Source organism: Dermacentor silvarum, chromosome 2, assembly GCF_013339745.2.
Source record: "Dermacentor silvarum isolate Dsil-2018 chromosome 2, BIME_Dsil_1.4, whole genome shotgun sequence".
Taxonomy (NCBI): Eukaryota; Metazoa; Arthropoda; class Arachnida; order Ixodida; family Ixodidae; genus Dermacentor; species Dermacentor silvarum.
The window spans coordinates 252,531,587-252,557,521 of NC_051155.1; positions in this window are offsets into that span (position 1 = coordinate 252,531,587).

Genomic DNA, 25,935 nt, shown 5'->3' on the forward strand with positions numbered 1-25,935 from the left:
GCACGATCTGATATCAATTTCTTTGGCAAGCCATGCCTCCATTCATACCTGTGGTACAGAAAATCGACTAAATGAGTGGGTTGGTACGGCTGCCACTTCCACGTATTTGGGCAGATAATCCACAGCTACAATATATATATATATATATATATATATATATACGCATACACACCTGGTTATTCTTATTTGCAGCAGATGTCGGCAGACAACCCTTTAATGCCACGTTGGAGCATCACAGACCGTCTTCGATTCTCGTGCGCGTAAATTTGTGAATATTGGGGCGCATGCAGATAATTTGTTTGTGAGACCACCATCAATGTTCAGGCGGAAATAGCGACCGCACAGCGCTAATCTACGCGGAACAAAATACGATGCTGCATTTAATCGTTGTCTGGCTGCGTCAACATTTGTTATCGTTCTTAATGGTACGTCAAGGGGGAGTGCCTAAGAAGAAAAGAGCCCACAGCTGGCTGCTTTCCTCTGCGGGAGCCCAGATGAATGGCGGAAGACGAGTTGTTACGACGAAATTCCTTCTATTTACGCTCAGCCATGCACTACCTCAGTGTCTTGCAGGCACCCGATGCGGGTCGTTGTGCGTAACGCTTTTCCGTTCGACATTGCTCGTTGGTTGATTGCCATATGAGATGGCGGCTCGAGTTTGCTCCCGCTACTATTTGCTTCATCGGAGGCAGAATACCGGAAAAAAGAATCGCGGACAGGGTTGTAACCGCTTGCTCCTCCTTATCTTCTGCGAATCTCATTCCTTTGGCTGTCCTGCGGCGCGCCTTAGAGCGCGCTCTCCCTCGAATCAAACTGCGATAACGGGCATACGGGTCATCTGTCTTGAAGTGCTACAATTACGGCCTTGGAAACTCGGCTGTGGGGAGACTTCAAATAAACTTGGAAAAAACATAGTGACAACTCACAAGCAAAGTACAGCTTTTCGTTTTCTTATTAACAGTGGAGCTGTTTAAGCCGGCCGTAATGTGTGCCGCCTGCCACTGCGTTGCCTAGCAACCACCTCACGGAGCGTCGCGCGCTATGCTCGGGCGAGAAAACAGAAAATGAGAGCGAGAGAGAGAGAGAGAAACAAATTGTAGCATCACCAACGAGACAACGTGCAGAGGTGCTGCCGACGCTATCCGCGCTACTTCGTTTCCCCGAATTAGCGCCGAACGCTCGCGGTGTCCATGACTGCAGCAGGCGCCTCTGGCGGCGGCTCGGCCGAGCACCCACCAGCTGCGCGCTACTGCGCATACGCCGTGACGTCCTCCCGGCGTGTCGTCTGCTGCGCGCCGCCCGTACAATGTGCAAAGCCCCACTTCCCCTACGTGTGCTCGGACTGCAAGTGTTTCGCGAGGCGTACCCCGATGCCACGGAACACGAGGAAATGCTGATACACTTCGTATAACTTAGCATCACTTGGCATTACCCGCCGCGGAGGCTCGCTAAGGCGTTGCGCTGCTGAGCACGAGATCGCGCGATCGAATCCCGGCCGCGGCGGTCGCATTTCGATGGGGGCGAAATGCAAAAACGCCCGTGTGCTTGCGTTGTAGTGCATGTTAAAGAACCCCAGGTGGTCAAAATTAATCCGGAGCCCTCCACTACGGCGTGCCTCCAAATAAGAACTGTTTTTGGCACGTAAACCCCAGAAAGAACAAGAGAAAAACAGTTTTCCATCCTACGCATAACATGGCCTGCCCAGCTCCATTTTTCCTCTCTGATCCACACCGTTTGCTCTCTGATCCACACCGCCATCTTCCTGTCTCTGAACGTCAGGCCTAACATTTTTCGTTCCATCGCTCTTTGTGCTGTCCGTTAACTTGTTCTCGAGCTTCTTTGTTAACCTCCAAGTTTCTGCTCCATATGTTAGCACAGGTAGAACGCAATGATTGTACACTTTTCTTTTCAACGACAGTGGTAAGCTCCCAGTCAGGATTTGGTAATGTCTGCCGTATGCACTCCAACCCAATTTTAACGCGATAGCGTTTAGGGTCCCGTGTCGCAGAAAATCCGGCGTCGGCGTTGGCATCGGCATTGGCGCCCGCGGCCGAGAAAATCATCCCCAACCACGTTTAGGTATGCCACACCATTCTATCAATAATGTTGCTCATACCTTGTCTTGGATTCTTGGCAAAGCTATTCCTCGGAATTTTGAGAATGACAATCCACAAACAAATCTCATGAAACAAAACACCCACAGCGCATGCCTTTTATGTTAAATCTTCTCAGACTGAAATATTAAAAGTGCGAAACAAATACGGAAACCTGAAAAGGATGTAATTTCCTTGGCGTGGTTGTGCACAATCTCCGGGATCGGCCTACGCAAGAGGCCGCGTTTCCACCAGAAAGCTCGCCTACGTGCATAGCGTTCACCGCCAGTGTTTGCCAGTAACCATTACCGTTGCATAAGCTGCACTCGTCGGGAACCATGAGTAGCGCAGTCAGGGATCTTTGAATGCTATCGCGTTCCACTCTTAAAAGCGAAGCTTAAGCGTCCTCCCAATTTTATTATTCCTTCTCATGATCAGTGTCTCCTGTGAGTAATTAACCTAGATAATTGCACTCCCAAAGCTACTCCGTAAAACAAGGAGCTGACCGCATCACACATGATGCTAACATCTCGCACTCGCTCACTGAAAAACAAAATAGAAAAACAAACAGGAAGCGGGCTTTCCTATTTAAATTGCACGAGGGAGCGCGCTCGCGTTTCAATGATCGGACGTTTCAGCTCATGCAAATATGCCGATACAAAAATCACAATCGGTGTTTTTCACTAAAAACAATAATTGATTATCATAAACAAATGGGTTTGTATAAAAACTGGCAACTTTAGTTCCGATGAATCTCTGGCTTCCTGTACATTCTGTGTAGAGTGTTCAGTATCAACTAATCACATTACCAAGGAAAATAAAACTTTAGCCAGTTCCACGCTTGTGAAATCTGATGAAATCGCGGAGCTCTGTATAGAATAGTGGGTATGACGCTCGCCTTCGGACCGTGAGTATCCGGGTTCAAATCCCGCCTCGCCAACAAAGCCTGTATATATTTTTCCTTTCTGTCTCTCTCTCTTTCTTTTTTTCTCTCTCATTTTCTCTTTCTCTCGCCCATAGCTAGTTGTACTACAATCGTCGGTACAATGCAACCATATAATTCCAGTAAATGCATGTTCTGTAAGCGTGCGTGTATACCGCAGTGGTTATGACGCTCGCCTTCGGACTGTAGGTAACCGGGTTAGAATCCCGCCTTGCCAAGAAAGTTGTTTGTTTTATTTCTCTCTCTCTGTGTCTGCCTCTCTTTCTTTTTCTCTCTGCACCTCCTCTCCTCCTATGCTCTGCTTTCACTCTCTCCCATCTCGGCGATGCTGCGCACGAAAACAAGACCAACCTGGCGAGCTTTTAACAGCTCCTTTGTAATATGAAACACGGTAAACTGCACGTGTCTGTGTGTGCCAGGGTCATAGTACGAATACACATTGAAGCAATCCGACTCAAATATAGACAAACTTAGAATAACACACAAACACAATTAAGTGGAAATACTATTATGCTTCCCCCCCCCCCCCCCCCGTTTCCGCCCTAAAATCAAGCCAGAGCAAATTACGCGTTTACATGAAATGATAACCTAAAGAAAAATTTTGTCTACGAACATTCTCGAGAGAAAATATGGTAGCCAAGTTTTTATACGACAACCTATATACAGCTTTTTTAATTTTTGTCGCTTTGTATTTATCTTAGGACATCTCTTTGATCCTTCTGTGCTCCAGACTACTGTGTTGCATGCAAGCAAAAAAAAAAAAAAAAACGGAAGTCATGTAAATTGGTTAGAAAGACGCGATCTCTTGCCCCGCATTATTTCGTTTAACTATACGCTTTATCAACGCGCCGAAAATATTGTTCAGTGAGAAGGAAAGGAGTGACGGAGAACCTATTGCAACAGAGAAACCTAAACTGGCAAGCTGTTTTTAGAGAGACAGGAAATGGGTTCGCAAATATTATAGGCGTCCCGCTGGCACAGTGGATACATTTCACCACATTTGTGACAATATGGAAAAGCCGGAAGCTCAGTAATTTATGCTCCAACGTTGGAGTTACTTACGTAATGCGAACGTCATTCTGAGTACATGTCGTGCAAATATTCGCACGGGTACAATTTCCACATCCTTCAGCGTTTTCCTACGCATTCTGAAACTTGATTATGAAGCAAGCAGCTGCCACGACCTTGTTCCCAGTTCCTCATCGCCTTAGGGGGAATCCCCTTTAGTGTTGAATCGACCTCCTCCGCCCACACCTCGAGACCTGTGGCCCTGGGGCGCCATCAGATTAACTGCCCCCTTGATTCCCTCATCGCCAGAATGAGGGCTCCGGGCAGTGCATGCTTTTATTCATAGGTTTCCTCTATATATGGGCTTCCCTTTAGTTTGGCGTGTACTTCTCTTAAAGGAGAAAGGAAGTTCAGACGAACCCAGGAAGTGAGAGACTCCGTGTTTAATTAATGCTTTCCACCAATTAATCACGCCTTCGGCCTTTATGAGACGCGCCATCAAGCGACGATCGTCCACTAATGCTAGTCATTACGGCGCAGTCTCCGAGCTGTGTGAGTGTGAGTTTTCTGAGTCTCTTCTTGGCTGACTTTAGCTTTGGGTTCTTCCCTTCCTGTTTTTCTATTCGCTGAAACGTTTATTTCCTCGCTACGCAGTTAACTGGAAGACACACCAGGCAAACAGCTCATGCATGCTGCAGAAACTGACTCTTAGCACCGGTTCCCATCAGCGCCAGCCGACGCAAATGACCGCAGCGCACGGAACGGCTGCACTGCGAATCTCAAGACTGCGTGCTTCTCGCTCAATGGTGGGGTGAAAAAAGACGTTCTGCGCTCAAGCGTCAACGATCAAGCTCATGTTATGACCGTGCCACTGACGATTGGAACTTTTGACACCTGCAATAGCGCTATGTCTGACGGGGAGTCGTACACAAAGTGTAATAATCCACGTGATGGTGGTTGCTTATGGTGCCCGTGAATACGAAGGCAGGCGAGGAAATCGAAGTGTGCAGTCGCTTGAATCATGACGTCTTTTTCTAGGTATGTCTTGTTCATATGAGCGTTTTTTTCTCCTCTCTCTCTCTCTCCCATTCTTCGCCTTGTATGTCAGGTGGTAGGGCTGTTTTTCGTACTGTTTTTCTGAGAGCTTTTAAAGTGCGATGTTTCGTTTTTTTTTTCGCAGGAAAAAAAATGGTCCCCCCAGAAAGTGGCTCCTGAAGAATAAATTTGAGTGCCGCTAGAAGCGTAAGATTTTTTACGGCCTGTCAGCTGCCAAAATTATATATATTTCTGCGCCTCGATCGACATTCGAATTTATACATACCGGACACGAAAAGGTTTCTACATCAGGTTGGCCATGCTGAAAACCCTGTCTGCTGATGTGGTAGCGCTGATTCAGTACACGCCTCATACATGTCGCGTTTCGTCTATTCGCATACTTGGGTAGTGATCGTAGATGAGTTCTGCGCAATTTTTTATGTTATTGGCATTCTTTGAGAACTTACTCCGGTTTGCCGTGTGTCTCAAGGTCTCTAACCTAACCGCGCCTAACCTCTTTCCCGTCAAGTTGGGTCACTAGGCAGTCAATGGTCAAATAGGCAGAGTACCGGGCTGCTGGGCTTGAGTCAAGCGTGTTCAAAACCAACCGCTGGAAAAAAACTTGGATCACTGGATATAGATTATGTGGTGCTCTTCAATGAATCTCTTTGACGTCACCTTTAGTTACTGGGTATATGCCACTGGGTAAGTGCCGCTCTTCAATAAACATATTCGTTGCCAACATATGGGACACTGCCACTTTCATAATATTCGTTATTTAAAGATATTATCAATTACCCACGATCTCTAAGATAGATTGCTAATTGCATTAAAGTCGCGAATCATATCTAAAGGATATTGATACGGCGATTACGGGTACGTTCAGGAAAAGCAAGAGTGTACTTACACAATATGTACAAAGGGATGAAGCAGCAAAGCCGACTGCGAGCTCGTCCAGCGCTTCTTCACCACCTCGTCTTCTTGGCGCTCAAGACACCGTTATCGCGTTCGTGCGCAAGCAACGCGTAACATCACTCCCCGGCGGACTAAGTGCCGTCACGGTAGCTGGTGAGCTTGCGGTGCACTGGCAGAGTGGTAAAGCTTTAGCCGCGACACATGCCCTACGTCACGCGGAGGTGAAGTAGGAGATGACGTTCGAGGATAGAGCGAGGTGTTCTATTGTTCGAACTTTGTTCCTGCTGTAAATTTTCGGCAGAAACCCGATTACGCGTCTGCCGATAATTTACACCAGCAGCGAAGTAGGATACAGTTGGCTACTGCAATATTAGCTGTGTTTGTCTGACTGAGCTCTGCGCAACTAGGTGGCTGCACCATGCAGGCCGCTCACGTTGACGCCTCCGCCCCTCCGGTAATGCCCAGTCCACGTGCGTTTGCCGAAATACCGGACAAGCCAAAACTCTCTATTGACTGAGAATGGACGGCCTTACAAGGAATTTTGTGCCAGCCCAAACGAAGGCTAGGCACTCGCGCTCTGTGATCGAAAAGTTTCGTTCCGGAGTAGAAGGAAGGTGGCTGCCGTATGCAATGGCTCGTTCCTGGCCATGTTGATGCTGGGCGAGGACAGCGCCTAAGCCATGTCCACTGGTATCGGTGCGACCTTCAGTGGGCGCAGATGGGTCGAAGTTGGCCTGTATCGATTAGCGCGGAGAACGCGGCGGCTTGTTCATGGTCCCATGAGAAAGGCGCGTCCTTATTTAGAAGATCCCTAAGGGCACGTGCGATGTTTGCAAAATTTCGTAGAAAACACCGAAAGTATGAACATAATCTAATGAAACTCCGAACATGTTTAGCGGAACATGGCACGGGAAAGTTCTTCACGGCACGAATCTTATCAAGGTCAGGCTGGACGCCGGTGGTACTTACAAGAAGACCAAGCACTGTTATTTGACGTCTTCCGAAATTAAGCTTGGCGGAGTTGAGTTGAAGGCCAGCTCGACTAAAGACAGCTAGAATAGTTGATAGACGGGTAAGGTGACTCTCTAACGTTGGGAGAACACAATGACGTCGAGGTAACAAAGGCAGATTGACCATTTATAGCCTCTAAGCAAACAGTCCACCATCCGTTCGAATGTACCTGGAGCATTACAGAATGTAAAAGGCATAACCTTGAATTTATAGAGCTCGTCAGGTGTAATAAACGCTGTCTTCTCACGGTACATGTCTTTAACAGAAATCTGCTAGTGCCCAGATCGTAGATCTATCGATGAGAAGTATTTGGCTCCGTAAAGGCAGCCAAACGCATCATCAATGCGTGGCAGTAGATATAGGACCTTGCGTGTTAGCTTGTTCAAAGAGCGATAGTCAACGCAAAATCTCCAGCTTCCATCCTTCTTGTTGACCAGAACAACAGGAGAGAGCCATGGGCTGGAGGATGCCTCGATGACGTCTTTGGCAAGCATTTTATCTACGTACTTCACGCTGAATGACTTGACGTTCAGCATGAGACGCGATAGGGACGTCGGCGGATAGAACTAGCAGCACCGCTGTGAATACCGTGAGTCACAAGCGACATTTGCCCTAATGGACGGTCGTCGAAGTCGAAGATGTCTCTGTGTGTTACTAGAAGATTGTGGAGCTCAGCAGCTTCTACCTTGCAGCAGCAGGTAGAAGTTCCGGAGCAATCATCTTCGCAAATTCGTTGGGGAGCTAACTAGAGGTGCTGATACAGCGAAGGTTGATTGATTGTCAGCATCTAGTATGGATATGTCGTATGCGTCACGCGCACACACCCTTGCCACAGCAATGCCTTACGGGAAAACTTGAGTCGGAAAGCTGAAGTCGAGGATAGGAGGGTGTTCCTGGTTGTCGGTGACGGTATAGAGAGTGCGGAACGGCGACATTTCGTGCGAGTAGAACGTCAACAAGCGGATACACTATGTAGTCACCATCGTAAACGGATTGTGATGCTGACAGGACGACACACATGGTGGCTTGTGGCTGCAACCACACAAAATCAATTGAGGACTGTCGAAGTGACATTACGACTGGAATACTAGCAAGATTAGGAATCTCAAGTTGAAGTACGTCAGTAGCAGAGTCTATAATGGCTGCATGCGTCGACAAAAATCCAAACCAAGAATGACGTCGTTGGGGCATTGTTCGTGGACGGCAAATATAACAGCAGTATGGTGACCAGCGATGGTGACATGATCTGTGCACATCCCCAAGACTGCAGGACTTCTTCCGTCAGTGATACGAATAAAGCTGTAAATGGCAGGCGTCAGTGCTTTTTTGAGGCGGCGGTGAAAGTGAGCACTGATTACGGAAATCTGTGCACCAGTGTCGACGAGTACAGACACAGTTACACCTTCAACGTCAAGGTCAATTAAGCTTCTTGTCGGCAGTACAAGCTGGGGATTTGCAACAGAAGTCGACGATGCAGCATCACCTCTGAGAGCTGCATCACCCAGTTTTCCACCACGACGTGGTGGCAGCGAACGGGACGGGGGACCTCGCGGTGATGACGAGCGGCTCTGGAGCGCAATGGTGGCGTCGGGGTTGCATACGGTCCGATGGAGGCTGTGAGCGACGGTAGCTGGTGTCAAAACGGCTAGAAGAGTCATATTGTGTTCTTGGTGAAGACGATCAGCGGGTATTACAATACCGGGCCACATAACCGATACGGCGGTAGTAGAAATAAATCAGGCAGTCATCTGCAGTCCTCCATTCGGCTGGGCTACGAGGCTGAGTACAAAACTCAGGTGGCGATCTTTGGCGATAATCATAGGCCATAGAGCCGAAGACTGCGCAGACGGCGAAACCCAAATTCGTTAGTTCCTACCGCACGATGGCCTGAACGAGAGAAACTGAAGGTGCAGAGGAATCGCCGATGCCGTTGTAGAGAGCAATAGGATATATCGCTTCGATCTCTCGGCGCACCATCCATGCAAGCTCAGGCGGAGGCGAAAAGCGAGCGCCGTCTGCGCACGAGGACGTCGCAGCGGTGTCCTCGTGAATGAAAAAAAAAGTACTTTTGTTCATTTACGTCCTTTTCATTTGTAAGAGGCTCGTGCATAAAGAAGCAGTTATGTTCGGGGTGTCGAATTTATTTATTTATTTATTTATTTATTTATTTATTTATTTATTTATTTATTTATTTATTTATTTACATATCCTAAGGGCCCCTAGAGGCATTACATAGGGGGGGGGGGGAATTTACACAATCCAAATTTGCCTCACATACAACAGAAAAGAGAAAGGTACGCACAAAAAATCGGCACATCGTACAGTTGCAAAAGAAAAAAAAAGGTGGAAAAACATCACTGCAATGCCACATGCGGCTTGGTATAACACAATTCGATAATTATGTACTCTGCGAACAAGAAATCTTACATGAATCGCATCATAGTCCTCACATTCAAATTACTCCACATTCCTAGATTCAAGATGGGCAAGTAGGGTTGTCTGGAAAGAAGCACTTTCCTTTATTGTCACAACGCTTTCCGGTAACGCGTTCCATTCTTTAATTGATAATAAAAGGGGGGAAGTTTGATACTTCACTGTTTTTGCAAAAATAGGTGATACCTTGTGTATGTGATCGGTACGTGTGGAAATATGATGTGCAGGAACAATGCGTGTAGCCGCCAATCTAGAGTCACCAAAATATAAAGAGTGGAAAAAAGACAAACGTAAGAACTTGCGTCTAGTGTCAAGGTTTAAAAGATTAAGTGTGCGCTTTAAAAGAGAAACGCTGGTGTATGCTGAGTACGAAGATAAAATAAACCTAGCAGCCTTATTTTGAACCGATTCCAGGCGTTTTGTGAGACTAGCGTTATTTGGATGCCATATGATTGATGCATACTCTAAAGAAGACCTTATTAGGGATGTGTACGCATGCATTTTGGTTTCCGAGTTTGCGAGTGATAGTCGGTGCTTAAGCAGGCCCAGCTTTTTAAAGGCTTTTTTCGTTACATAATCTACGTGTTTCTCCTAAGTTAAGTCAGCTGTGAAAAATACTCCCAAATATTTAAAACACTCAACCTGTTCGATCAGAGTATTGTCAATCGTATAAAGATTACGGGGCGTGTTAGTGAGTGTGGAAAAAGAAACGTGTTTCGTTTTTCCTGTATTAATTTCCATCTGCCATAGATGGCACCATTCGGTCAACTTAACTAGGTCGGCCTGCAAGGAGTTTACATCATGTTGAGAAGCTATTTGCCTATAAATTACACAATCGTCTGCAAAGAGTCTTATAGTTGAGCTAATATTTAATGCGATATCATTAATATGAATTAAAAAAAGAAGGGGAGCCAGCACAGATCCCTGCGGTACCCCGGACAAGACAGACGTGGTGGTACTTGACCACCATTCATTAAATATGACACGTTGGTAACGGTTAGATAAAAAATTTTGAATCCACGTAGTAATTTTTTGGTTTAACTGAAGTTTGCAAACTTTGATTATTAATCGGTTGTGGGGTACGCTATCGAAGGCTTTCGAAAGATCAATAAAAATGCCATTGGTGCACTGTAAGGCATGAATAGAAGAATGGAGGTCAGATACCAATTCGAAAAGCTGCGTTTGACAGGACTTTTTGTATCTAAACCATGCTGATTTTCAAAGAATAGTTTATTCATATTAATGTGGGACATTATTTGAGTGACTCAAATAATGTCCAACGACCAAACCCTGGCCGTCCAGAGTGCCCGCGATCGGGCCGTCAAGCTTGGCTTGCCGGTCCCTACGTGGGACTAGCCGGGTGGCGTGGGGTGTCCCCTGCGTCTTCTCTGGACCTCAATAAAGTTATTTCACTCACTCACTCACTCACATTATTTGAGTGAAAATTATATGTTCCAATAACTTGCTGCATACAGAGGTTAATGAAATCGGTCGATAATTATTTTGATTGGTAGGGTCACTTGATTTGAAAATGGGCACGACGTTTGCAATCTTCCATTCGTCAGGGACGCATCCCGTGTCAAATGACTGCTGAAAGATTAATGATAATAAGAATGTCGATATTTGTGAAGTCATCTTTAATAATTTTGTGTTAATACCATCAGGCCCTGTGCTGGAACTTAGAGGGAGCCTCTCAATAGCCTAAACACACCTTGTACGCTTATAGTAATATCATCCGATGGGAACTGAATGTTGATGTCACTATCCCCAAGGAAATCATTTTGAGGCACTTCATTAGTAAAAACATTTCTGAAATGATCATTAAATATGTCGGCAGTTTTTACGTCGCAGTTTTTAATTACGCAGTTTTAAGTTTTTACGTCGCGTTTTAAGTTTTTACGCAGTTTTTAATTGAACCCGAACCGAAAAGCCGAAGCCGATCCCGAACCGGTATTTATTTCGGTTCGACACCCTGGTTATGTCACAATTCCGGTGTAATAAAAGTACTTTGTTACATTCGTTTAGAATTATTCTCAGCTAGGATGTGATGGTTCTTGCGTGTTATTTTTTTATTTATTTTGATATTAAACGTATGTGACAGAGCTGCTGACGCCTCGTCATGGCAAAGTAATAGATGTACCAATGTCTCTTAAATTATTTAAACATCTCTGATAACTTTCCGAGGTTCTTGTTTCTTAAGGCAATTCTACCAATCTACGCACTGCCTGTAACCACGTAGCCAAAACGGAAAGACAGGGAGGTTAGTACGTAGCCAAGAGTTCCTTCAACAACAGCGGTCTTCCATCAAAGTTCTACAGTTTGCTTGACAGCTTTTGGAGGCAGCCTGAAAATTCACGACAGTGCAGCAGGTGTTTTATAACTTCAATGGATTCCTCAGAGGAACGAATTTAACTATTAGCCTTCCTGGCCTGTGTAAGAAACTCTTTGCGTAGACGGTACCAACTCCCGGTTCATGTATGACTGTTTGCATAGCATGGCTGCCGTTGATCGCTATGTTGTCTCTCATATTATGGCGCTAGCACCTAGCGGCATTATGTTTCTCAAGGAGCACACCGGAGGTCGGCCTCAGGCAACCGGAAGTTAAGCTGTTAAACCGTGAGAATATTAAAAAGCCATCTTAAAGGAGGTACTGGTTCAAGAGTGGTATAGGACAGATATGATATAGGAGCATAAGTTTAGTTAAGGAACGGGCCAATTAACCGTCAAGTTTTTTTCATCATTATGGTGATTAACTATCAACATCAGCAATGACTCGAGCGTCGTCGTCTTCCACAGCTGGCTCTGTTGCCGCTCATAATTCCAGCGTAGAATTTCACTTCTGTCGTCGTAATGGGGAGGCCGCGTTTACGGGGGTATGAGTCATTGCTTAAGGCAGTATGAGTCATTCATTCTTCGTGTTTAGCACATATCGTCATGTGCTTTTCTGGGTGTGGTAGGAGAAGGACGTGCGTTGAACTAATGTCTAGGGGCTAGTGCCACTTAAAGGGAACATTAAGGTCGCCTAAAGTGTTTAAATCGAAGCTTTATATGCCTAGGCGAAATCGTATAGGGCTAGGCGAAATCGCCTGTGTACAAAAAAACTGTCATCATCAGCACTGGCTCGCTCAATCGCCGTCGTCTTCTTTGCAGCTGGCTCGTTGGCACCCCTCGGGTTGCGCTCGTGCGACTGCTCCCGCGTTCGTCGTTGTCTTCTTCCACAGCTTGCTGCGTTGCCGCTCATCATTCCGGCGTAGAATTTCACTTCTCTTCTGTCGTCGTAATGGGGAGGCCGCGTTTACGGGAGTATGAGCCATTGCTTAAGGGGTTATGAGCCATTCATTGTCTTACGTAACAGACATATTTGATTTTGAAGCAATTTCATTTTGAAGAATCGCAAGCGGCAATGGCGGGCGAATGCTACTAACCACGCCGCCGATCAAACTCGAGACAGCGAACGCAAGCGACAACGGCGGACTAAGGGCGTACCGTCAGTGACGACGTTCTGTCCGTCGCAGCCGAACGTTTGTGTAACCTCATAATTGAGAAATACGTTAATGAATATTCGGGATTAAGCCAGTGATAAACACCGGGGCCGCACGTTTCAGCTTCGCTGGTTAACCATCTTCACGGAGTGGAAGGGCCGACGAATTTTTTTATAAATGTCCTTTAAAATACTGTGAGCGTTTTGTCCCCTTAGTAAACATTGTCTTGCTTGTAATTGTGGTGCAGATTTTGGTAAGAGAGACACGTGCGTCCCTTTTTTTTTTAGAATTGGAGACTTCTCGTTCTTTCATGTTTATCTGACCTGCTTTCTTTCGCATGCGCATCATAACTTCCTGCCTATCCACAGTGAATTTGTACACATTGGACTACCGTATCATAATGTCTCTATTTTGCAATTGTGTAATCATTTTGTATCTCGTATACTGAAGCATAATTCTGACTATAAGATCTGATATTTTTAGGTAAAGTACTGATTCTTGAAAATCGCTTAGCGACAGAGAGAGAGAGAAAAGTTCATTTCATAGAGTGGCTGGGTTTTCAGAGGCCCTTAGTTCAGAGCCTCGCTGGCGAATAACGTCAAAGCCGACTCAGTGAAGTCCACCAGGTACCCGAACTTCCGGTGGTGTGGCTTCAGTCAGCCACACACGATTAGCGGGTAGAGTGAGGTGGGAGTTTGACGCAAGGGGTGAAAGAGGCGGGCCGCGTTCCTAGAGTATGTGTCGCGTGTCAGGGTATTCACCGCAGCACATGCATTGAGCTAGCGAGTTGCCGACAAGGCCCAATATCAGATAGAGTCGGACCGGTGTCAGTTACCTGTTTGTCTGCGCTTGTCTTCGGCTTAATTTGGTACTGTTCTTGGGAAATATCATTCAATCTGCTTGGCAAGTGGCATAGGTCGTAAGGTTGCCTGGTTTGGACCAGGGATGTCAGACGCCGGGTAGCGCGGGCAAGCACGTTAGCACTTTCGTTCCCTCGCAGTCCCTCATGCCAAGGTAATCTCTGTTGGTATCTGGAGGTATTCGGTAACCCTTCCGCATAGTTCCTTAGGAATTCGCCCTCTTCGCAGAATTTCCCACGTTGCTTTAGAGTCCGTAACTATAACTGCACGGGTGGCTCTTACAGGCGTGAGTTGAATGGCTCTAATGAGTGCTGCGAGTTCAGCCCAGTGGATTTGGAAATACATACCAAGGTGAGTGTCTTCGAATGCCTATAAACTTAATTGCGTAGATAATCGTGTAAAATTCTGCCCTATTCGTTGAGACTTTTGAATACCTTGCTTGATCGCGATAAAGGGGGATCAAGAAAGACGTTTTTCCAGGGGCAATATAAGTGGTCTTATATTAAAATGTGAAAGCCCTAGCACCTTTTTTATTGTTTCATTGTTTTCTATTGCCCCGAGGCGCGCAGGTCTGGTAGAAATGTTTGAGTTTCCTCGTAGCAGAATTAGGTTTTCTCGTACATTCAAATTACAATCCGACGCCGAATGGTGAAGTCGTACTTTACTATTTTTCTGACGGATTTCACTGTGAGAAATTAAATTTTTCTTCACCAACACCTTGCACCATGTGGAGGGCCTGTGCGGTCGATGTGGTTGCATGATTTTCTCCGCCACCCGCGATTACACGCTGTTTGCCGATGCCGGATCTTCTGCAACACGGGGCCCTACACGCTGTCGCGTTAAAACTGGCCGATTGATATCGAGCGGCTAGCCTCCAACGCGTTCGGCGTCGACAAGCAAAAGCATTCTTGGCACTGTGCCAACCTTGGTTAGCCTGCCTGCGTTTGTGGCATGCCAGGAACGCTGTTACTCGTAGGCGCCGACGCGTCCAGCGCTAGTCATGCGAAATGTCACCAACGCGTTCGGCGTCGCAAGCAACAGCGTTCTTGGTTCTATGCCAACCTTGGTTAGCCTGCCTACGTTGGTGGTATGCCAGGAACGCTGTCGCTCGTAGGCGCCTACACGTCCAGCGCTAGTCACGCGAAATGTCGTGAAAGGGAAGGTACCTCCGAAAATGATCGCTCGAAAATACCTTCCTACTTGCGTAGTTAAGTTTAACCAAGTTAAGAACTAGCAGCAACCAAGTTAATACCTAGCAGTAGCAGCCAGTGAGACTTGAGGATTGACAGTTTCACTGTGCCTAAGGTTTGCACGACCGAGTGCAAACTTGCCCGTTTTGTTTCTGTTTTTTTTTTTTGCATGGAATTTGCAGTAGTACCCATAGGATAGGATAATTCTGTGACTCCACTGATGCAGTTGCCTAGATTGCAGCTAACTGCGGAGCAAGTACCTGTGTGTTAAGCTTGCGCTTCTCACTTTCTTTCCTATCGCACCGTCTTCTGATGCTTACACATACTCTTGCAGTTATCATATTTTCATCGAAACACAAGCACACAATTAGAAAATAAAAAAGAGAGCTGAGGAGGTTTGCGTCTCGCAGCCGGAATAAAAGCCCCAGCCTCGTGAATTCTGCATCGGTGCTTTCACTCGGGGAAAAATCGGATAAAGCGGGTTTTTCGTCAGTGTGGATTATATGTGCCAGAAGAAGGCTCCGGCCGACGCGCTAACGACGTGTCAGCAACATCAGCATGCCAGTTGCAGCCTCCTTCCAAACGATCGATCGGCCAGCAGAGTGAGAAAATAGAGCCCGCGCGAAGAACAACGCTAGTAGTGCAGAAAAAAAAGGGAAAAAAAATGCTGTAGAAACAAGAAGCAATGAACTGCTCAAAAAAAAAAAAAAAATACGTGAAAGGGGCGCACCTTCTGGAAAGCGCGAGGCCAGTTTGAAACATAGTGGACGACAGAACGGGGTTTGTTTTGACAGGACTGAACGGCGAGGCGACATCGGAACGTGTTCCTTGTTCAGCCATCGCCTTGATTCTGTGCTTCACTATGCGCTTTATGTTGCGTATTGTCAATCTCTAGACGCAGTTTCTGAGCTGTGGAAATATGGTGTATATTGTATCGCAAGAGACGCGCACACTTGTTGATTCAGACGCGCAAGGCGCTCAGGTTTGCAGGACGTGATCGAACTTGTGAGCTTCCGGTTAGGCAAGCAATATCCGGTGTGGAAAGGGGGGGGGGGGGGGGGGGGAAGGTCAGGCAGGGTTATTGGACAAGAACGAAAACAAAACACAAAAAACGCATTCCAAAATTTATTTGTCACTTGATCTTGTTTTTCTGCAGATCCCTCTCTGTTTGAACAGCTTGTCACGATGACGCTGCTTTGATTGCTTTCACCAATGTAACCCCTTTTTCTAGGAGGCTAACACAATATCGCTTCACTCAAATATGAGCAGCTGCTGCTGAAAGGACCAACTCCGTACTGAACAAGCACGTTCGATAACAGGATGCTCTCTCGTCGCGCTCTAAACTCTTATCAGGCTAGCGTTGCATAGTGCTTAAGTTATCTGTTGTCTTTTAAAACATGCAGCTTAAGTTTTTTTTTCTCTTAGTTCCGGCATTGGGCTACACTAGTAGGTTGATCTTTTCATTATTTCTGACTGTACGACAATTACGGTTGTTGTCTGCATACACGAAGTAAGACGATGCAAACACATTGAGTGTCGCCCTACTTGATGCCTGCAGGCGAGGCTATACAACCGTTAAAGTTTTTGTAATATCCACCTCGGAGATTCTCACTCAATCTAGCTGGTTTGTTCGGCGTTCAATACAGCCACATCTCATGCCCCCCAGCTAATGTTGTCACTCGAAGAAACTTACTGTGCTTGCTTAGGCACAAAATCTGCGAGTCTGACAACATTACTGCTATGTCGGAAGCAGGACACAGAAGTGACAAGATGCACATGCGAAGAAGACATTTCGAAGACTATCAAGACTTACTTAGTTCTAGAAAATTATAAATCAAGAAAAGAAAAAGAATTCAGATGCTTTGTTTTCTTTATCTCAATATTTTTATTATATATGCTACCACGTTCCTTTAACATCGTCTGAGCATGGGCTGAATTTACGTATACCCTACATTGCAGGTTTTAAGCTCATAGTTAACGGCAAGTCAGTTCTCAAGGGATGAAAAGGGGAACCCCTTTTCCATTGAGCAGGCATAAAGGTACACAAATCCTTAGAAACCATAGTAATGATTTCCAAGCGCTTCTGTGCTTAATAATAATTATAGTGTGGTATAGCTGCTAGATGAGGCAGTGTTATATTAATCAGTTTTACACATGTGCAAGCAAAACATTTAACGATTTCATTTAGCAACAACAATTTAACGTCGGGGTAAGTTCGGTTTGTGTTTTGTAGTCTGCTGTGAATTAATCACAGACCGAGTTGTTTGATCTATATTAGAGGAAGGTAATTTATTCTACATTATAACAAAAGAGTAGATTTAAACTGACTGACTTCTTTACGAGAGAAGTACTTAAAATTTTAAGAATGTGCAACATTTGGGACTTGCTCCATGTAGTCAGCCCTAAACCTAGTATTGAAGTGGCTTCCGCTATGTCCGGAGTAGCGTGGTTAGTAAAATTATTTCTAAAATGTTCAGAGTACTGAATCATCACTGACTCTTAACTGCATGTACTCTGTGTTATAATACGGCTCAGTTGTTGTGGCATTTTCTTACTGAGCCCGAGGATGCCGGGTTCGACACCCTGTTCGGGCACTGTATCGACAAAGGAGCCTAAACTCAAATTTATGCACGATGAAGACAAGAGTATGATCTCCCCTGATTCGAAGCAGTAAAATGCGTGTGCACTGCACATTCTAGAGCAAAATGTAGCCAGATACTGTGCGGCTTCCGTAATTTGTAATTTAGAAGCGCGTACCAACTGCTTTCGTGGCGAGGCAGGTGTGCCATGAGATATCGGAGAAGCATATCCGCGCCCTGCGTGTCGTCGTGCACGGACTCACAAGCGTGGGCGGCCGCTCGCGCCGGCGCACTACGGAGCCAAATTCACCACACGCGTGAGCAGTCGAGCGCCACGGTACAAACGCTGCTGTCGTTTCACGTGGGACAGGTTAATTAAGGAGGCATGATTAATAGAAGCAGAATGTCAGTCGCTGCCCGCGCACGTATCCACTCTTGCGTAGCTATGGCAAGTTCTGGCCTGGCTTCTAAGTAGCGAGAACTTTGCACTTGATATATCTGCACTACTGCGGCGACTGCATTAAAACACAGAAAGGCTCGGTTATATGCTCTTAACACTGCTCACTTAAAAGATCGCTCATTTTAAGCGTTATCGTCTGTATTTAAGTGGCTTTTGCTGTTTCAATGCCAGAAACAAAAGCTTGATATATCTATACAGAGAAATCTGAGAAACCTGTTTAGTATAATAAATATGCTCCCCGTATTGTCTACAATTCAACTCGATTCAACTCAACGACGGCAATTCCTGCACTATTTGGCGAGATAAATGCTCTCTCTTTCTCGAAAGGTTCACCGGATTTGTATGCAAAGTTCTTGCATTGTCGTGCACACAGGCCGAGGCGCATGGCGGACGATTTCTTGACAATATCCATAAGGGCGTGAATATTCGCCAGGAAGCTTGGTGTTCTTAGTTCTCACAGATTCATGGTGCATGAATGGGATAGCATCAATGGTCCAGCTCAGTCTACGCACGATAATCAGTTGACTTCCGGGATATGTGCGGTTTGTTGTCCGCGCCATAAACATCTGGCTCAGAAAAGATTCAACGTTGCGGCCTGAAGTAATGCTTTCGAGTGGCTCCACGTATGTCCTACCACATAAAATACAGCGATTCAAAGATATATAGGGGCGGCTGTGGCGAAGCCCATGCACTATATAAGGAAGCGGCGCAATTAAAAGCGGGGTGGTGTTCACAGGACCGTGGTTATACACCATGCATGCCATTACTCGCAGTGCATCTCATCACAGCCTCCCTAGTGATTATGCTCTGGTCGTGTGACGTTCCATATCAGCTACGTTGTTGAATATGAGAGCGAAGACCGAGCTACTTCTTTCTTTGTCCGCCTTTGGAGAAGGCAGCAAGTTTGGTGCAGGGTGAGCGATTGAGATGCTCAACACGGGGACTGCAAACCGCCCTCACACTATGCATAACGAAACACAGGAAGTTTCGCATTTAGGTGCGGTTCAAAGATGTGAATATTTTCTAACAGCATAATGTACGGTCTTGGCAAAAGGCCATAATGTGCGGCTATCGCGAGGGAACTCGCCGTATTTTTACTACTTCTTTCTTACTGCATTTTTGCACGCACTGAACCAGAGATGATGCGGGATGTTAAATAACTCTCCTTTACGGCGCTTATTTGAAACCACGCAGGTACACGGTTTCTGCAGTCGTCATATAGCGACTTTATGTACTTAATTGTCTGCTCTGAATACTAATGCGTGCATGATGAGCGATGCAGAAAGAAGTGGGTGCGGAACGTGACCTCCATCCGTTCGTGTGGTGCACAGGCCACTTCCCTGCCTTTTTTATCGGCGTCGAATACAGCGTGACAACGTCGACAATGTGCGAAATGATCAAAAGGAAACGCCCTCTAGTAATATTGCCATGCAGAAAACTGGAAGTGCCTGCAACAAGCGCCGTCTACCTTTTGTCTTTCTTGCCTCGGGTGAACACTCCTACGGCATCCCTTCTTAAACGCACTTTCTTGTCTCTAGGAAAGAAGAACTAGGAGCGACCATGCGAAAGACGCGTTTGTTTTTTGCTTCCCTTTTCTTCATACTTGGCAGGCTAGGGAGTGGACATTACCAGAGACTTTAAAACACAGCTACTAGCAAAGGAAGAGATTCTGCAGAAACGTGTGACGCTGTAAAGTATATTGCATCCAAGCAAACACAATCTTTCTGACTTCATATATATATATACACGGTTTCTCACTTCATGCACGTGAGGCTGTTTTTATTATAGAGGCAAGGATTCACTGTGCCAGTAACATGAAGTATTGCCTCCCAGGACCATTTTACTTTCTCTTTTCTATTTTTACCACCGTCTTGGAAATGTCGGGCTTTTAACAGGCGCCTTTCACGGCGGAAACTATTTCTCTCGAGGCCCCCCTTTCACGAAAACTGTGTTTAGAAATCATTTCCATCGTCACAGACGATTAAGGTATAGTAACATTTCAGTTATCTCTATACTACGTGCATTGCGTGGGAGATGTGTGTCCGCTGCAATTTAGTTCTACGAGAATCACGTAACAGTAGTCTACAATTACATATACACAAACTTATATAGACAATGACATGGATGGAAAGTGTACCAAGGATGTTTTAGAGATATGCACCCGTGTCCAATGAATATGCGAAAAACAGGTAGGTATACATATGTACAGTCATGTTCAGTATGAACTGCAGCAAGGTGCCCGTGGTCGAAGGGGCCCTAAGACTGTACGGCAGCACCGCCATACGATGGTTTAATAAATACCAGTAGTTGGTATTTATTAAACCAATGGTGATTATTATTATTATTATTATTATTATTATTATTATTATTATTATTATTATTATTATTATTATTATTATTATTATTATTATTATTATTATTATTATTATTATTATTATTAATGGTGTTTGTTTGGTCATAAATTTCTTGTACGTCAACACCGCCGTGTCGTCTTAGGGCCCCTTCGACCACGGGCACCATGTTGCGGCTCATATTGAATGTGACTAGAGCATGACATGCTCTAGGATCAAGCAGATAAGTGAGACATGAATCTGTGCATTGAGTGTATATGGCATTGTTGCCTCTAATACCAGCGCATCCACCCTGCCAATCAAACCCATCCATCCCCCCAACCCTACCAGAGAGGACTGGGAGGCGGCCCTGCTCGGCTGTCATGGCCTCAAGGCCCAAAAGGCCTCGGTTCCACGGACGCGGGCGGCATTGCTTGCCAATGGGGCCCCGGAATAGGGATTCCACCTAGTGCTGTGAGGGGAGGGGGGAAATAGGGCCCTAACCCAATCAGCCTCTCTGTAACCATTTAATGGTTAATAAAAGTTTTTCACCACTACCTTCCAAAAGCAGACTTGCCGCAAAACAAGCTGCACGTGCCCGTCAGAGACCGACACGAATGGACAGGACCATTGCGGAATAAATTCCTCTACGCTAAGGAAGAAGAGCCCCTTGGACACAAAAAGAAAAAAAAACAAATGTAGAAAAAGAAATCACCAGCCCTTCCCCTGTCGAGAAAATGGGGGTAAGCGAAGCTTGTCGTGTGTGTATCTGACATTCGTCACGGTAATGTAAAGTTCGCGACATGTCACGGTAATAAAACATAAACGTTTATTAAATGCATACATCGAGGGAAGGAACAGCGCTACGGAAGGAAAAGTTGCACGAAAGGGGAACAAAAGTAGAAGGAAAGGGAACGAAAAGTAGTAGGAAATGGAAGGGAAAGTAGTGGGTCAAGGTGCACCCATGACAAGCTTCGCTTACACCCATTTTCTCGACAGGGGAAGGGCTGGTGATCTTCTTTCTCTCTCTCCCTTTCTTTCTTTCTTTCTTTCTCTTGAAAGAGCGTAAGATTTCTTTCTCTCTTTCTTTCTTTCTTTCTTTTCTCTCTCTCTTTCTTTCCCTATCTCTCTTTCTTTTCTTCTCGTTCTCTCTTTCTTTTTTGTCCTTGCTATGTGCAATTGAGTTTGGACCCTTTCTGCACCATCACCAGGATCGGCCCACTTATCAGCGTGACACCACCACCACCGCTGAAACTTGTGAACCAATAAAGCTTTGCTTAAAAAAGCACATCCCATGTACTGTGGCAATCGGTTTAAGCAATGATTTCATTAGTGTTTCTGAAGAACGCGGTTCTGCTTAACAATAATTAATAGAGCTTGTCACCAAGTACAGACACCGTAAAGCATCGTCACTGAAAAACGTCTAGCCCAACATAAATTTATTACGCTCGAACATGCGAAACATGCGGAACGTACTTCATTTGACGCACATTTTGGCGCAATGATTGCCCCAGACCTTTCACCTGCTGAGTCAGACGACCTTCGTCGCTTGCTAGCCACTTACACCGACGTTTTGGACTTGCTTCGCCCCATCTCAGCCAGACAAAAGTTGTGACTCATCGCAATGACACCGGGAATGCCAGTCCCATTCATAGGCGTCCTTACCAAGTGTCTGTGACTGAACGGCGCCTAATTCAAACGGAAGTCGAGAAAATTCTTTCAAAGGACATCATCGAACCATCTACGAGTCCTTGGGCGTCCCCTGTGGTGCTTGTCAAGAAAAAAAGACAGCACAAGGTGGTTCTGCGTAGACTATCGGCATCTAAACTAGATTACTAAGAAGGACGTGTACATATTGCCGTGAATTGACGACGCCCTTGATTCTTTGCATGGTGCACAGTACTTTTCTTATATATATATATATATATATATATACCTTCGGTCTGGATATTGGCAAATTGCCGTTGACGAAAAAGACATGGCGAAGACCGTCTTTATAACACCCGATAGGCTGTACCGGCTCAAAGTTATGCCATTTGGCTTGTGCAATGCCCCAGCAAAATCCGAAAAAATTATGGACTCGCTTCGCGGTTTCAAGTGGTCTGCTTGTCTGTGCTGTCTCGATGACGTCGTCCTTTTCTCGCCTACGTTCTCGAGTCATATAAACAAACTCTCCGCTATTCTGCGCGCCCTTCGCAATGCAGGTCTTCAACTTAACTCTACCAAATGCCGCTTCGGCCGCTGAGAGATCACTGTACTTTGCCATCTTGTCGATGCTACAGGCATACGGCCTGACCCTTCCAAAGTTAGCACCATTGCCAACTTTCCGACACCTCACTCTACTCAGAACGTCCGCTCCTTTTTAGGGGCGAAGCTCCTTATAGCGGCACCCGTTCGTCCCCGTCGTAGTAGGTAGCCACGTCTAGTTTTATGAATTGCTCAATAGATGGCGTTGTGTGTCCGTATATGTATGTATACCCATAGATACATATATATGTATACGTATAGTATAACCGGAAGCCGACTTCCGCTTCCGGTTCCGCTTCCGTTTCCACTTCCGGAAGCCAGCTTCCGGCTTCCGGAGAACGCTTCCGGCGTTTTATGAAAAAAAAAAATTCCGAAAGTTGTGTCCGTAGCGCGGAATCGAACCAGGGACCCCTCGCTTCCGAACGCGCGGCGCTAACCACTACGCCACGAAGCGCACATAGACACACGCACCACGATGGCAATAAATACCCAACATTAACGAAAGGCCGCGTTTCTAGCGCGTTTCTAACGCGTTTGTGCTAGCGCGTTACGGCCCGTGTAAGAAGCTGGTGTAAGACGCTGTGGCCTCTCCGCCTTACCTTCAACGCGTTTCGAACGCGCTGCCCAAGGCGGTGGCAAGTCAAGTTCAAGTCGAGGAGCGTTTATGAATACGGGGGGTATACTCTCTCAGCAGTCATGTGATGGCGTCGGCAAACGCGGTGCACGTTCCGGCATGTGTAAATGGCTGCGTAAGACGCTGTGGCCGCTCCCCCTTACTAGAGAGTACTGCACGTTTCTAACGCGTTTGTGCTAGCGTCCCCTTAAGCGGGAGATCCGATGATTCCCTCCGGAGCTTCGCCCACTCATCATCATTCACCTCGTGGATATGCTGTGATTTTTTTGGCTTGCGTTCTTATTTTCGATGGTTGTTAAACACTTTTGCAGAAATAGCATGGCCCCTTACCTGCCTTCTTAAGAAATTCGCGACTTTTTCTTGGAGTCCTGAACAAGCGTCCGCCTTCTCACAGCTGATTGGACTACTGACATCACCACCAGTGTTGGCTAACTTCGACAAATCTGTGGCCACAGAAACCCGTACCGACGCCAGTGGCCACGGAATCAGCGCAGTTCGAGCCCAACGCCAGCATGGTCAGGACTGCGTTATTGCTTGTGCCAGCCGCCTTCTTCGCTCAGCTGAGCAAAACTATTCGGTCACACAGAGAGAGTCTCTCGCTCTAGTTTGGGCCATCGCCAAGTTTAGCCCTTACCGTGGCCGACCCTTCACCGTCATTAGTAACCACTATGCTCTCTGCTGGCAGTCTTCTCTCAATGATCCCCCAGGTCGCCTTGGTCGTTGGGCACGGAGACTTCAAGAATACTCATATACCGTCGTTTACAAGTCTGGCCGCTTGCACCAGGATGCTAACTACCTCTCCAGATACACCGTAGATCCACCGGACAACTGGCTCATAACACTATGATGACAAAAGATTGACGCCGAAGGACTTAACAATGGTGTAAAGTCGACGATTCCACAAGGGGCACGGCGACGTTTTTTTTTTCTTCTTTGTAAGATTCTGGCAAAGCACTCTGGGATTCCAGCCACGGACACCGGTGGCATTAGCGGACATGAAAAGCTCTAGGGGACAGAACTGTGGCAATGAAATGTGCGCTGGTCGCTGCGTTGGCAGAATGAATGCCGTGCTTCAGTGGTGATTCACGAGGTTGTAGCTTCCATTCCTGGCCGCGGCGTGTGTGTGTAAATCTGGCGGCGCTCCTCATTTAGATGAGAAGAACCGCCAAGAATCACCTTTACCGAGTAGCGGGCTGTGAGTTAAGGAACCCCAGCAGAGTGTCAGCATTAGACATCCACTATCGCGTCTCGCAAGAACCCCGCTGTTGATGCGGGATATTATACCCCCATAAACCAAAACAAGTGGGCGCTATAAAATAAAAGAACTCCACAAGACTAGGTAACCGGAATGGTAACCGCGCTTAAACGACCGACATCACGAGAAAAGACACGCAAGGTGCGTCTCCTGTCACTCTTACGCTTTATTATTTGCTTGCTGGTAATGAATAGCCAATTATTCCCAATTCCGCTATTTGTGCATAAGACTTCTTTTCTTCATAAAAAGAAAAGCCACATATAAAGCATCTGCTAAATAAGAATTGGAATATTTCAGTATGTTACGTAGCTTCACACGGCAGCCTCAATATGCCCGGCTTCATAATGAACGGGTTACTAGTAATTGTCTAGGAAGAACTGCTCAATGATGTCGGCTTGTGTACAATACATTTTCTTCAGATTTGTTGTTATTTTAACAATACTATGGCAGCTGGCTTTCTCTCACCTTGTCCCCCCCCCCATACCATGCTGAAAAAAAAGTTCATACATTAACGAACTGGCAGTCGACAATTTTAGGGTCAACGCTGAGAACTAGACTACGCGTGGAACGTTTCTTGTCTCTTCGCAAACTTTATGCTGACGCATTCCAAGTTGATGAAGCAGCTTATGTGTGCGTGGCTGCTGAAGCTCAATTTCTTTGCTGCTCTCCTGTCTCACTTACTGTCTCCTGTTCATTCGTTGCCTTTTGCCTGCTCAGCATCTAACGTGTTATCGCTGTGAATAGCATCAATGAGCAAAAATAACAGCAATGGGCATATAAATAGGGCAGATTGTTTTTCCATACAAGCCTCATCGAAGGTTGCGCGAAGAAATGAAGCATGAAAAATCGGAAAGGCATGATGCTCGTAGACTGTGGAAGGTGGCAGAAGGACGAGGGAGAGCAAGTGATATTCAATATTCAGTGCACTTATGCGCTTCGCAAGTTTGGTATCAATTTGCGGGTTAACACTTTGCTCGACTTACGCCTGCACGCACTTGGTTTTAAATACCGCTGGTACTCATAAACGTCAGTAGAAAAATACCGGAAGAACCACACATAATTATGGATTTGACAGATGCCGCCAATGGTGTCCCGAAGCTGTTATCATTGATCCCATTGCCCCAAGTACGTCGTTGAAAGGCGCGCCCAAGAACAAGGAGTGAAACAAAGGAAATAAACAGAAATATCGGCTGCTATACAAGCAAATAAATATTAACAACAAAGGCACAAGAATTCGCACCTCCTGCGCCGTTATCCCTCTGACTATGCGTCACGGTGAATGTGCCTGGCATGCAGTCTATTCGTGGCACGTGTTTGCAGCCGAGAAGAAAAATGGTGTGCGATCTATATCCTAGAACCACTACATGGCATTTTGTGCGGTCGGTTTTCTCTCTCTAAGCGGCTGCAGGACCCGCTGTCCTTGAAACTCATTATTTCCCCTTTGCCCCCCCCCCCCCCCC